This window comes from Amblyomma americanum, chromosome 5 (assembly GCF_052857255.1).
Source record: "Amblyomma americanum isolate KBUSLIRL-KWMA chromosome 5, ASM5285725v1, whole genome shotgun sequence".
Classification (NCBI taxonomy): Eukaryota; Metazoa; Arthropoda; class Arachnida; order Ixodida; family Ixodidae; genus Amblyomma; species Amblyomma americanum.
The window spans coordinates 42144782-42158515 of NC_135501.1; the positions used below are offsets into that span (position 1 = coordinate 42144782).

At 44.8% G+C, this 13734-nt stretch overlaps 1 long non-coding RNA gene across 1 annotated transcript in view; it reads left to right on the top strand.

The window, feature by feature from the left end:
• The window catches only part of LOC144134650 (uncharacterized), a 96369-nt gene extending 95623 nt beyond the window's left edge, over window positions 1–746 (top strand). Inside the window, exon 3 of the long non-coding RNA XR_013315194.1 lies at window positions 618–746. This is a non-coding gene — a long non-coding RNA (uncharacterized LOC144134650). The remainder of the gene's footprint in view (window positions 1–617) is intronic.
• Window positions 747–13734: the final 12988 nt, after the last annotated feature.

Below are 13734 nucleotides of genomic sequence, written 5' to 3' on the forward strand. Positions count from 1 at the left end.
CTTCCGAGCTTGGCGACCATATGTGCAAACGCAAGTTATCATCAAACCACTCTCTAAGTGTCGCTCTGGTAGGCTGGCAAGCTTTGGAAACTTTATTTCCGGCAAGCACTGTTACTCCCTTCTATAATAACAAATATTTGTTTCTTGCTTCACATAAACATTCAGTATATTTAGATGTGTTTTTACCTTCGTCGATCTGCGCTCTCTCTTAGTTTTATTTTTTATTATCATATTAAGACGTTCTCGCTTACTATGCTCACCGCCCCCTCTTGCGAGATTGCAATGCTGCATTGTGCACATTTAGTATGTATATAAAAAGCAAGGAAATAAAACCCCTCCGCTTACTTAGGGCAAATAAGCGTCTTCACTCAAATTACGAAGAAGGGCAAATTTTGAAAAAGTGAATTCAAGCAATGATTACTTCCAACAAGACCGCGCCATTAAAGAGAAAGACGCGGGAGCATACGGTGCCAACAGTAAGGAGTAAACTCTGAGAAGGCTCTTGGAACCTAGGGCGGGCTCTTTTTATGCTTTAGAGATGAGAAAAGCAAAACCAGGCCTCTACACTGCGTGTTAAAAATCAGTGAATCAGAATCGTTTTGTCCAGCCGAACACAGGATGTCGCCACCTGACTTCTGGCCAGTGCCGATACTCGAATGACACGCTGCTGAGCAGCTCGTTGCACGACGGGACCCTTGACGACACCTCGGCGGTCCAGACCTGCCACCTTCCTTCGAGACGGCCAAGAACAGTGCAACGAGTACAGCTCCGGCTGCTGCAATTTGTTGGCTTCAGTGCAGCTTTTGGAAATGCTGCATTGTGCACAATTAAAATGCATATAAGAAGCAAGGAAATAAAGCCCCTTCGATTAGGGCAGATCAGCGTCTTCCTGTCTGAGGCCAGGTTTGAAATGATCATCATGTTTGAGAAAATCTTACCCGGTTGTCGGAAAGCACGAAAAGAGGAACTGGTTTTCATGACAACAGTCAGATCAGGATGGTTCAGCAGGTTAGAAATTTGTGTGAATAGTGTGTTCCATAGCTCGTCCTACATTTATACTGGATACAACTCGTTGTCATAAATTTGCTACGTGGCTCACGTTGTGCATATTTCGGTCTGAATAGTTGTGCATCACTTTTAAATTGTGAAAAAGCAGCCTCTGACAATCGTAGCTTCTACAATGATTCTATGTTTCTATAGGGCAGTTAGTCCCATTTGCATGATTTTTGCTTAAGGTGTCAAAGCATTTCAACCGCCACAGGAAACTGCCAATCCGCTGTGCATCACCAAATTATGTTGCAGCTTTAGAAAACTTTGTTTGCAGCTGCGCGTCCGCGAGTGCTGCCAGCTGTCGTGCAAGTTTGCAGCCGACGCGATCCTTGTGGTGGTGTGGCTCATCCTGCTGGGCCTGACGCTGGCCGAAGTCTTGGCTCCGGGACCTCAGCTGCCGGAGGTGTTGCAAGATGCTCTGCAATCGTGGCCACCACCGCGGCTTCCCTTCGATCGGCGCAGAGGATGACTGGGTTGATCGCAGGTGACATCTATGTAGCAGAACTTGTTTTTAACCTAGTTGGTTCTTTCACCTAGCGCGTTCTTTGTAGCCGACGTGGTCTTTCTTGTAGAAAGGAGCTGGACAGAAGGAACATTAAAAAGGGTAACAAGGCGAACGGTCCACTCTTGGCGAACGGACAGCTGCCGCCGCCGCGGCTCAGTGGTTATGGCGCTCGGCTGCTCACCCGAAAGACACGGGTTCGATCCTGGCCCTGGCAGTTTGATTTCGTTGAAGGCGAAATTCTAGAGGCCCGTATACTCTGCGGCGTCAGTGCACGTTAAAGAACGTTAGGATGTCGAAATTTCCGGAGACCTTTAGCGAGTCGTCCCTGATAGCCTTAGTCACTTCAGGAAGTTAAGCCCCAAAAACCAAACCGAAAGAAAAAAACGGACAACACTCTAATTTTTAAGCACACGCAACATACGGGCACCCAAAAACAGAATACGAAGCAGTCGCCGCTCTAGGTCAGTGGTTACCTGACGCTTCTTATCGTGGATTTGGATCTAACTGCGGCACGCTGTCGTCTTTTGCTTTCTGTACAAGTATCTTCAGTGTTAATCACTACACAAAACTCCACTTTTGTCACCAAAGGGAACCTTAAAACGAAAGAAAGATTCTGGTAAGATTTTCTTGTTTTCGATGAGTATTGGCTGCTGTCACACTCTCAGCTTGCCATCGCGAGCAGAAACCGCACTTTTATTTTGGCCACCTCTGCGCTCTTATTAGTGGAGGCAGCCACGCTTCAGGAATAAACTGGCAACTTTAGCCTCTCCAGCCATTGTTTAATATATATTAAGAGGAGTGAAATATTCAGATATGTATATTCAGAGGAGTGAAATGTCGCATTCACTCCTGCTTTGCTTTGTCATCAGAGCAGCAGTTCGAATGTTCCATTTTTCTACCCACTTAAGCGACATACTACTAAAAATTGACCTCAGTTGCTGATTTTGTGGTTGATATGATACAATCTTTGTAATGAGCGAGAAAAATTGTTTACTCCAGCGGACGTACTGACTAAATGCCGGTGGTATCCTTGCGTGACGAAATTTGAAAAGAAATGTAAATATCCTTGAGTTGTTGCATTTCCTGTGAGAGTTTTAATGTGAGAGCATTGGGAGGATCATGAAAAAGGAAACTCTTCAGCGGTGTCGGGGTATTTGTGAAGCCTTCACCTTCAAGCTGGCATTAAGAGGGGATTTTCCTCTCTTCACCTGCCGCCTGTTTCCTGTCCCCCTAACAACCTGCTAGTCATTCCCTCTCTATGTTAGGAGGAAGACGCTAAAGAACTCAGCAAAAATGCAAATGACTCAGACAAGATCAACCGTACGTGCAAAATATACATCGTAATGAAAAAACTGTCAGTACGAAAATGAGCCTTGCGGCAGGTCTACCTTCTCAGAAACCAGTGGTGCATCAATTATCATTAAGAGTGTGAAATTTCGCCGCGATCTATCATCATTGTAAGACATTTTGCGTGATTGCGCAGTGGAAATTGGAATAGGATCTGAAATGGAATAAATAGGAACTGGAATATATTGGCGACTGAAAGGAGCAAGCTAACGCACTTCTGCCGCATCAGTCCGAACAATCGCCCCCTAAAGTTTTGTTTTGCCACGTCACGAACATGAAGACTTGAGGGATTTTTTTCAAGCGCCATGCTTTTCTAGAGGCTCATTTACATCAAACACTCTATAAATGAACTCTATAATGGCCCATATCACTTCTTGTGCACCGGGGAGCCTTGATCTCGATAGTGGCCTGCAGTGTCGGTTCTGCCACATTTGCAGCCTTGATCTTGCGAAGCTCGTCTTTTTTGCCCATTTCGGCTTACAATTGGTTTAAAAGTGGACAACGTAGTGCGACAACTTAGAGTTGGTTGGTCTGTTTTTACCCTCCCTTGCACCCGTAAGAAAACGTTCTGAAAGTGAATCTACAGTAAAAAATTGTGTTTCTTTTCTGCAATGCAGGTTTGATCTTCGTTGCGACTACGCCTGCACTCGTGGTTGGCTCCATCCTTCCAAAATTGACCCCTTTGTCGGCTGCAGGCTCCCTAACAGCAGCCGCCGACGAAATGATCGAACTTTTTTAAAATAATAGCAGTGCTGGCATCGTTCTCTTAATCATTAGTAATTAGTGTAAGCAACGAATATAGGATTGAACAAGCGGTTATGCATGGAGGAACTTTTTGTGTCGAGCTAGAGTGACGCAAGAATGATTCATTGTCGCGTCCAGTTTTATAAACTCATATGGCCCTAGTACACCGTATCATGCGCGGCGCAGCATCCCGCATCTATTTACATATTATTTATTTGTACATAATGTATACTGCCCCTATCCCTATTCTTTCTTACTATCGCTCCCCTTTTCTTTCCCTGTCCCTGTCCTTTCTCGGTCATTTTATTCCCGCTCGTCGCCCCTCAGGTGGTTCAGGTTCCGATGGCAGATGCCGCGGCTAGCAACATCTTTTCATTTCATTGTTATTTTATTCATAAATAGCCACTAACAACATATGGCCCTCATCACCTAGAGTCCAAATCACTTGGACTGAATTTCAGTGTATGCAGCAAAACAATAAACATATGAATCCCAATAAATGCTCATAGGCGGAGAAAAACAGTTTTCAAATAACTTTCATTAGTTTTCGAAAAGGCCCTCTATGTCAAGTAGGCCATTAAAGGGAGACCTCGTGTGTTGTGTTGTCCGGTATACCTTAAATGAATAAGTGTGTGTAATTAAAATGTAGGCAGTAAATAAGAAAAAAAGCAAATAAACATAATGCTCTCGCGTCATACTTTTAGGGTGGACCTTAGGTGCTCCCTTAATTTAAATGGCTCGCATCATCGAGCTGTATGTTTGAAGCCTGACTTTCATTGATACTTCAGAAGGCATAACTGGAACGAAGGCATTAAATAAGAAAAATGTAGCAAATATACATTAACGCTGTCTCGTGATATCTTTAGGGCAGAGCTTAAGTGTCCCCTTAATTTATATGGCTCGGCCTGTATCGACCCTTATGTTTGAAGCCTGACTTTCATTAATATTTCAGAAGCCAACTGCTCTCAGTTCTCTAACCTCCTCATGAAACGTATCAATGAACAAGACCTGCGGACCTGGGCATCACCATAATGCTAGTTGTCAACCTTTCACACACTGCTCGAAGTGTTGATCGTATAATCTTGATCTTCCTTTATTTTACCATTCTTACTTTCATATATATTGCTATCGTATTTGCTTCAGCAGTTTTATGAAAGTACCAGATATGGAAAGTTTCGAGTACTATCGAAGCGGAACGCTGCCGTAACGATCTCCGCTAGTGTTTGGAGCGTCTCGTTGTTGGGCTGGCAACGGCGTTATTTAGGCAAGCTCGGTCTACTGGAGCTTGGGCCAACGTAGCAGAATTCCACGGCTCACATGCCTGTGTGGCACAGGTGTGTAGCAAATCTGGAGCAACCAGCCCGCCGCTCTTTCCGGCATCGTCACTGCCTTCTATGGTACGCCCCAAAGTTTAAAGTTTTTCAAAATTGCCAAAGAGGTAAAACAAGATACCCACCACGGTGACTCAGTGGTTAGGGCGCTCAGTTGCTGAGCCGTGGTGTCCGCGTTTCGAGCCCGTGTGCTGTGCGATGTCAGTGCCCGTTAACGATCTCCAGCTGGTAGAAATCTTCACTCGCACGTTCCTCCCTTTTCTTATGGCGCAGTTCGAATGTCCACCGATATATGTGAGACAGTTAATGCTACATTTCCTTTTCCCCAAAACACATTTTCATTTTCATTTTTCGTGCTACAAGAGGTCACATCTGGTTGCTCTGGTGACCGCTGGTCTTGACACCAGAAGTGCATCGTCTGCTTGCGACCCTTGCAGCGCGGCACGGTTCGGAACTTGGAGGGGGTGGGTGGTCAGAGTCTTTTGACCCCGACAGTACTTCGCTTTAGATGCTAACGTCCTAATCCAGACCGTCTCTTTCCAGACGCAGGTCCTCATGTTTCCAAACTGTCACGTTTCCTTGCCGTGAATTTGTTTATTAGTGATGTTGTGACAAATCCCCCCGTTAAATTAGTGCTGCGGGTTGAGCACGCACATTTGTGAGGCACCGCACTGGTAAGAGAACTTCGTATTTACTGCTGCTTTGGAAAAACTTGGCAACTAGCGTGCTCCTCCTCCGCGCGCACTGCTGAAGACAATAGTGCACATAAGTTGCCACACACTCTTCTCATAGAGCATATACCCATAGAGCTCATAAGGGCGAAAAAAGAACATCGTAGGCGTGCACTTCCCAATCTTATTAATAAGGTGTCTAAATTGCCCGCGAGCATCAGTGGACTGGTAATGCAAAAGGTGGCGCTTTCAGTCATTCGAGGGACTCGTTCAAAAACCATATCATCGCCGAATTTCTCTCGCGTTGGCTCAGTGCTGAGCGCGTTCGGCTACTGATCCGCAATACCCGGGTTCAAACCCGACCGCGGCGGCTGCGTTTCGATGGAGGCGAAACGCTAAGGCCCCCGTGTGCTGTGCGATGTTAGTGCACGTTAATGATCTCCTGGTGGTCGAAATTATTCCAGAGCCCTCCACTACGGCACCTCTTTCCTCCTTTCTTCTTTCACTCCCTCCTTTATCCCTTCCCTTACAGCGCGGTTCGGGTGTCCGCAGAGATGTGAGACAGATACTGCGCCATTTCCTTCTGCAGAAAACCAATTTTCATTTCACCTTACTTCTTTTGTTACTGTTGTCATCACTTTCGCGCTAAATTAGAGTTCTTAAGAAACGCATTACTTTTGCAGGGTAACTGCCATTGGAAGTCGGAAAGAATTCCCTGGGTTTCTGTATGATGTTTTCGAAAAAGTTTGTGGTTTTGTCTCAGCCAGATTTCGGCCCTCAGCGGCGAAACAGCTCTCATCTAGCGCGTGCTTTTTCTTAAGATGTCTCGTAATTTTGATCTAAACTCATCTAGACACTCATCTAAACATCATCTAAACACTCAGCGAAGAACTGTGGGAGCGGCGACTTCCTGATTTTGTGCGTTTGTTCACAATGCCACCCAGAGTTGAGATATGTATTTGTATTAACGCTGACAGGCCGAACATTAGCTCGGGCCAGACTAGTATACTGGAAACTTGCGGCATTCCTAATGTCGAAACGCTCAAGGAAGCGGTTGAGGAGGGTCCTCTTGACAACCCTGTACGGAATTGGAATTTGAGGGGTACCATAAGCTTGCCAAAACAGGGCTCAAAAGTAAACTATTTTGAAAACGTTTTGAATCAAGGTGGACGTGGCGTGCGACTGCAGTGATAGTTCTAAGTACTGCGTATGCTTGCTCTATAAGATGTGCTGAAGTCGGCTTCACGAGTTGATTTCGATTACAAAGGACCGCTTCCTTTTCCGCCATTGGCACATAGCCGAGTTCGTATATGAGGGAGCCCTATTGTTATTACGCGTTGGGTTTTGTAAAAGCATCAGCACAGTAGCTACCCTAATGTCCACTCAAACTCTAACAAAGCAGCCCTAGATACTATGCAATACACGCTGACCACAATGTGATGCAAACTATCAAGCAAACAAAGATCTAGAATGAATGCCTGCTTTTCTTGTTCGCATAATTTATTTAAAGGCACAAGTGTTGGCATTCGATTGTCCCGACGCTTGCGTGTGCTATTGTGTTTGCTTCAACGCTTCACCTAAGAGAATTTTACAGACATCATTTTTAAAACGGGTCATTATTCTTTCCTTTCTAGTGGGACAGGTGTGGTTTGTTGTGGCCGGTTTAGTCTCAGTAGGCTAAAAACTTTGTAGAGCGCTGCAGTCTGCTGCATTGAAGAAATGCGAAAGCATTTGCATTTGCACGTCAGCCATTTATTTACAAGTCACCGTTGTCACATCATCGTTGTCACCACTGTACACATCACAACGCGTTCACTTCGTGCCGCTCTTACACGCTTGAACCAACTGCCGTTCGTGGCGTATGCGTTGCGTGACAGCCAGGCACACAGAGGGTCTTAATTCGAACCCCAATGCCGGCGGATTTTTTCCGAAAGTTCATTTTCGTGCTGACACGCTCTGCTGACTGTACACGCCACTTTTGAGAAAATAATCAAACCTAGTGTTTCATCATCGACATATTTTAAGCCCATGACAAGTTGCAGCAACCTGACATCTGGCCGGTGCCGGTACTCCAACAGCACGCTCCCCACCTGTTCGTTGCAAAAAGAAGCATGGAAGACTCTCTGGCGGTTGAGGCTTATTGCCTAACTCCTTTTATCCAGGCGGCAAGATTTGAGGTAAAAAAACGAACAACTAGCTTTTTATTTGCAAATATGATAAGAAAAGTCTGGACTTCAAGACACATTCCTCATCTTTTTTGCTGTCGTCACTGCTTTTTGCGGCCCATTCTTCAACCGAAAATATGATAATATTGTCAGCACAAATATTCAATTAGCTCTAGTTAATGTATCATACATACTATCAGTGAAACCTGAAGCAAGATGCAAGCAGTGAACAAAATCAAAATTGTCGTGTAGCACTAGCAGAAGAAAAGTCAGGAAAAATATTACAAAAAGCGGGAGAGAGAGAGCTGAGACAGCGTCGGGCTTGTCCACTTATTATTCTCTTTCTTCTACTCCCCCCAGAAAGTGCCGTTTTATGTACTCGTAACTGAAGGTAATGAAAGTGTTCCCAGAATCTATTGTTCGCAGCTTGTGTGAAAATGTTTAGAAAATATTTCTACGTCGCCAAATCATGCTTATTAGAGTCATCTAAAGTTTTATTGAAATATGCATGCATGATGTATTCTTGCATTGTTTCTGATAATATTGAAAACTAAGCTTGTTCGTGTTTCAGAAAACAACGCGAGGTTATTATTGTGCAGTGTCTGCTATTCTCCATCTTTTCCATTGTTGCTGTTAACTATTGTTAGTAATTACGTCGGCACTCCCTTGTAGAGGTTTTCTGGGCCATGTGATTCGGTGATTTGCAGCTTTTAGTCCAGATATCCTTACAAAATAGACCCTATAGAAAATTTAGCTCCATCTGGTATGTGGCGCGCGAACTGGGGTGCCTTCGCCATTACTTGGGCATACGCCTGCTGGACTGCGCTTGGGCCGCATTGAAAGGTACGGCGCCAAGCGCAGCCACAAGAAGCGTAATTTTTTTGTTTCTGTGTCCTAGACATCTTCCTTGACATTAAATCTCTGCTCCAAGCTACAGTCGCGATGCCGGCATGCTGCTGTGTGCCCTTCTGCAGCCAGCGCGGCGTAAGAGACGCGCACGGAAACAAGGTGTGTATCCAGAGCACGGAGCGCATGAAACAGCTGCATGCTTGCTCCTTCTTGTTCGTGACCTGTTCATTGTCACGTTAAAATAAATGGTATAAGTATTGCAAGAGCAGCGAAAAGTTCCTTCTACCGCGTAGCCTTTCCGCTGTATAGTGAGCACAAATATAAAGGTGCTACCTTCGGTGCACTCGATGCATTCTTTCCGATGCTGGCGACTGTTTCAGCCCGTCAGAAAATCAAAACGTTGCTCATGCGCACTTCTTTTGCATTTGCTAGCATCCGCGTCTCAACCATTCATAGCGAGTTAGTTCTGTGTGCGCGAAAAAAAAGAACGACGATGCGGCGCGGCGAGGAGCGCCGTCGTTCTCTCCGTTGCGAACCTGCAGCAAACGAAGGCGACATAAGCGGAGTGCAGCAGCAGCAGCGGTGTTTTCGTTGGGTCAGTGCCTGCGCACTCCGGCTTAGCAAACGCTCCCGTAATCTGTCGTTTTAATCTGAAGTGAGCAAACCGCGAGTGATTTTGCGCACCGCCTCTGCTGATCGAACGCCCGTACCCGGATCGACGCGCATTTCGCCCTGCTGTGCGCCTGCTCGTAGTCGAGTCCGCTCCAAGAGTTGTTAGCCCTCCTTTAACGACAGTACATTGATTTACAAAGTTAAGCTAAGTTTTTGCAGCTCTGCCTCACAGTCACGGCAAAAGGAATATTTTCTCTACGGCAACGGCGCTGACCCAAGACGGTCCGGTCCGCTTGCTGAGGCGACGACAGATCATGGGGAGGAGCGCACAAACTGGAAGCCTAAAACAAAGCATAAGCGGCATGCATTTCTGGGCTACGGGCAACATTTTTGTGTATGCAGAACCTATCGCGAAAGCGCCGTTCATCGCTAGGGTCGCTAGGACCTTCGCTCGAAATTTCGTGTGCATAGAGCTCAGCCTTTAGCAGCCTTATTAGTGTGTTCAAAGTCGTCCCACTAGCTTAGTAGTAACTAACGCTACGCGGGTGCACTTAGACACTTAACTCTGCTACCGCGCGACAGATAAACTTCTTCTGTGCATACGCATCCCCGGAGCTCTCTGCCAGACTGAAGCACATTCGCAGACAAAATATTATAGGCCACACTCTGTGGCTTCAACTCCTGCCTCGCATTTATTAATGAACATACGAAGGTTTTCTTCCTAAATGTGCAAGTGCACATGACACTTGCAGAAGTATGAGACACTACATTAGTATTGCTAGATGGTGCTTAGACGAGCTTGAATGCACAAGCATGGTCCACATTATTCTCTCTTCAACTGTATGTACCCGACCGCGGCGGCTGCGATTTTATGGAGGAAAAACGCTAAGGCGCCCGTGTGCTGTGCGATGTCAGTGCACGTTAAAGTTCCCCAGGTGGTCGAAATTATTCCGGAGCCCTCCACTACGGCACCTATTCTTCCTTTCTTCTTTCACTCCCTGCTTTATCCCTTCCCTTACGGCGCGGTTCAGGTGTCCAACGATACATGAGACAGATACTACGCCATTTCCTTTCCCCAAAAAACCAATTCTCAATTCTCATTCTCTTATGTACTGAAGAGTTGAAAAAAATGTACATTTTTCATTTCTTCACCTTGATGAGTACACAAGAACACATCTGATACCATTTTTCAAAGCGCATGTTTATTGATGCTTTTACACCTGCACCTTGACCAATTACTAAGTGGGCTGTACTTTTGCAGGTTTCTTTTCTAGGGTTCCCCACAAATCCTGCTTTGAAAAAAAAAAACGGATTGCCGCAATAAGGAGAGATGAGGGCAAGGAGTTCCGCATAAACAAGCACACAAAGGTGTGCTCAAACACTTCGCCGATGGTGACTTTTATGCAAACTATGCTACCGGCACAAGGCGCCTCAAAAATGATGCAGTGCCAAGCACAAGTAGTTTCGCACACAAGCAAACTAAAGTGCAAAGGAAGCCACCGAAAGAGCGTTGCGTGCAGAATGTTGTTGTGAATGGAGAAGTGACAACAGCCAGTGGAATGCAAGCCGACGACATTTGTGATGAACTTTCTGGAACACCTCATGTACCAACAGCATGTCTGGATGCTGAGATGGACTTCAACTCCTTGAAATTACAGCCGCTTCAATGTACACATGATTGCACGGGACAAAAAGAAGCACAAGATCTGAGGCAATCACTCACAACAGTGAAGAATGAGCTGAAAGTTACCGAAGAACAACTACGACAGGCTCATTTCGAACTTCAAAGAGCTAAACATGAAGTAAAAGAAAAGGAAGAAGAAATAAAATCAGTAAAAGTAGTGCTGTTTTGTACCAGCAGAGAACTGGAATTCACCAAAGCAACAGCAGAGAAGCTTGAAAAGAAAGTTGGAAGAGAGTTTTCTCTTGATCGATTCAAGCACAGTGATGATTGCATGAGATTTTATACCGGTCTGCCATCATATGGAATGTTTAAAATAATTTTAGTTTTCTGTTTATCCAGGGGAACAGGGAGAAAACATCAGACTCAAAAATCTTCATCACAAGCACACCCATAACAGGCAGGTAGACCAAGAAGCCTGACGGTGGAAAACGAGTTTTTCCTTTTTCTTGTAAGAAGGTGCCTTGGACTTTTTGAAAAGGACCTTGCTGACAGGTTATGTGTGTCAACTGCCACAATATCAAGAATCTGTATTACCTGGGCTAGTTTTGCTTTCACTAAACTAACACAGATACCTCTGTGGACGTCAAAGGAACATGTTCAAAAGAAAATGCCACTTTCATTCCAAGGAAAGTATTCTGCAACTCGAGTCATACTGGACGCTACAGAAATTAAATTTCAGGCAGCCAGCTCACTTGCACTGCAGTCGGCAACATTATCATCGTACAAATCAGCGAACACCTTCAAAGGACTGATTGGCATCTCGCCCGATGGTGCAGTGACCTTTGTCTCCAATTTGTTTCCAGCATCTATTTCTGACAAAGAATGTGTGAGCAAGAGTGGTTTCTTGGCCCTTCCTTTCAATGATGGTGATGTCATGGCAGACAAAGGTTTCAAGATTGAAGGAATGCTCGAGACAATCAACGTGGCTTTGAACAACGCGCCTTTCCTGAGAACAATTCAGTTCAGTGAAGAGAAGATAAAAGAAACGGAAGAAATGGTATCCCTGTGGATACATGTTGAGCGTATTTCATGGCAATAGCGCAAACAGGACAAGGGACCAAGACGAGTAGACACACAAAGCGACGCATACAGCGCATCAAAAGTTTTCATATATTCGATAGGCTGGTACCGCTTTCTCTGGGCCCCATCATAAATGAAATGTGGATTGTATGTGCTATACTAACTTCCAGTCTCCGCTGGTGCAACTATCTGAAGAGTGAATGTTTGACAAATCTGCTCCTTTCAATAAAAGGCAAGCTGTGCTCTCCCTTTTCTGAGCCTTGATGTTATGTAGTATGTGACAGCAAATAAGTGATGCTTGAAAACTGACAATGGACTTTGTGAATAGGGTAGCTGTACAGCCTATTGCCCGTTTCCACACAACCATGACATTTTTTATTTACACAGCCATGAAAGAGGAAGACAAAGGCTACAGGATGCAACATACAGAATACAATGTGCATGCCAGAAAATCTGAGTTATCAGTAAATGCACCATGAACCCAATACACATTACGACTTGACGCAAGAACTGAGCAATATAAATGTCAGTGCTCGACTTCGTTATTCTCTCAGGTAAAGCAACAAGGTCTGAGTGGTCTCCTTCATCCCTTGTTGCTTGTTTACCAGATAAACACATTAAAAACTCTGGTATGAAAAACCCAATTTGGCACACTATCAGCTTTACGGCATAACAGCAAAACAATAAGCAAGAACAAATGGAAAGATAAGGTGGTATAGACAGGCATATTAAGGTGGAAGTCACAACTGCCATAAAGACAGGCATGAATGTCAACAGACTTGGACACTCCAAACTGGTTGCTGGATATCCATCGAACCGACAGAACAAGTATTTGTGCACGCACGGAGCACCATTGAATATTTGTAGTGATTCCCGTGTATTTTCCAGAGTGTATTAAATATTTGCATGTATTTTCTAGCCTTTATTAAATATTGTGACATGCTTGTCATCTCTTTTACATAACAAAAACTATTCTATTCCCTGTCACATAAGACATGCCCCAAAAGAGTACAGACACCAAACTTTAGTTGCTATCTTTTCTTCATGGTTCGTACCACACTGTTCAGGCAGGCTGCATTTAGTGCTACAGTGAATGAAGATGACAAATAAATCATAATGTTCTCATGTCTCACTAGAGCTATACTTAAAAAAACATGACAGAGGAGTGAAACATACAAAACATGACAGAGGAGTGAAACATGACAGAGGAGTGAAACATACAAAAATTTGGAGTCTACATTCCTTTAATGGTATGGATACAGGGTGGCAAGCCAAAGAACAGTACGACATGATGGCAGGCGAAATACAATTTTAATGGCTGTGGGCCTAGTGCCATCGCTCAGTCCCGTGCCACTGCCCGCTTGTTCGTTGTCGCCTTTTTAGCAATATTGAGAACAGAATCGTTGGTTTACAGGACTATGTATTTTTAAAGGAGTACTAAAGAGGAATGTGAACTCATCTGTTTACGGCGGGAAATCTACACGTTTCGGGCATTCTTAGAAACTTCTAATTATTGTCCTGGATGGCCGATTGCCCTGAGTAAATCGAAATAAACGTCCCAGCTCCCGCCTCTTCTTTTTTTTTAACTCAACGCGGTAGGTAGGAGAAGTCAACCAACGCGTCAGCCAGTCCCGTGGCGGCTTGCCGCTCTGCTATCGGTGGAGTGATATGTTATTCAAAGAGCCCACATGTATTTTTATTTCCGTGGGCCTAATTTGTGGGTATATTGCCTGTGACTGAAACTGTTTATTCACAG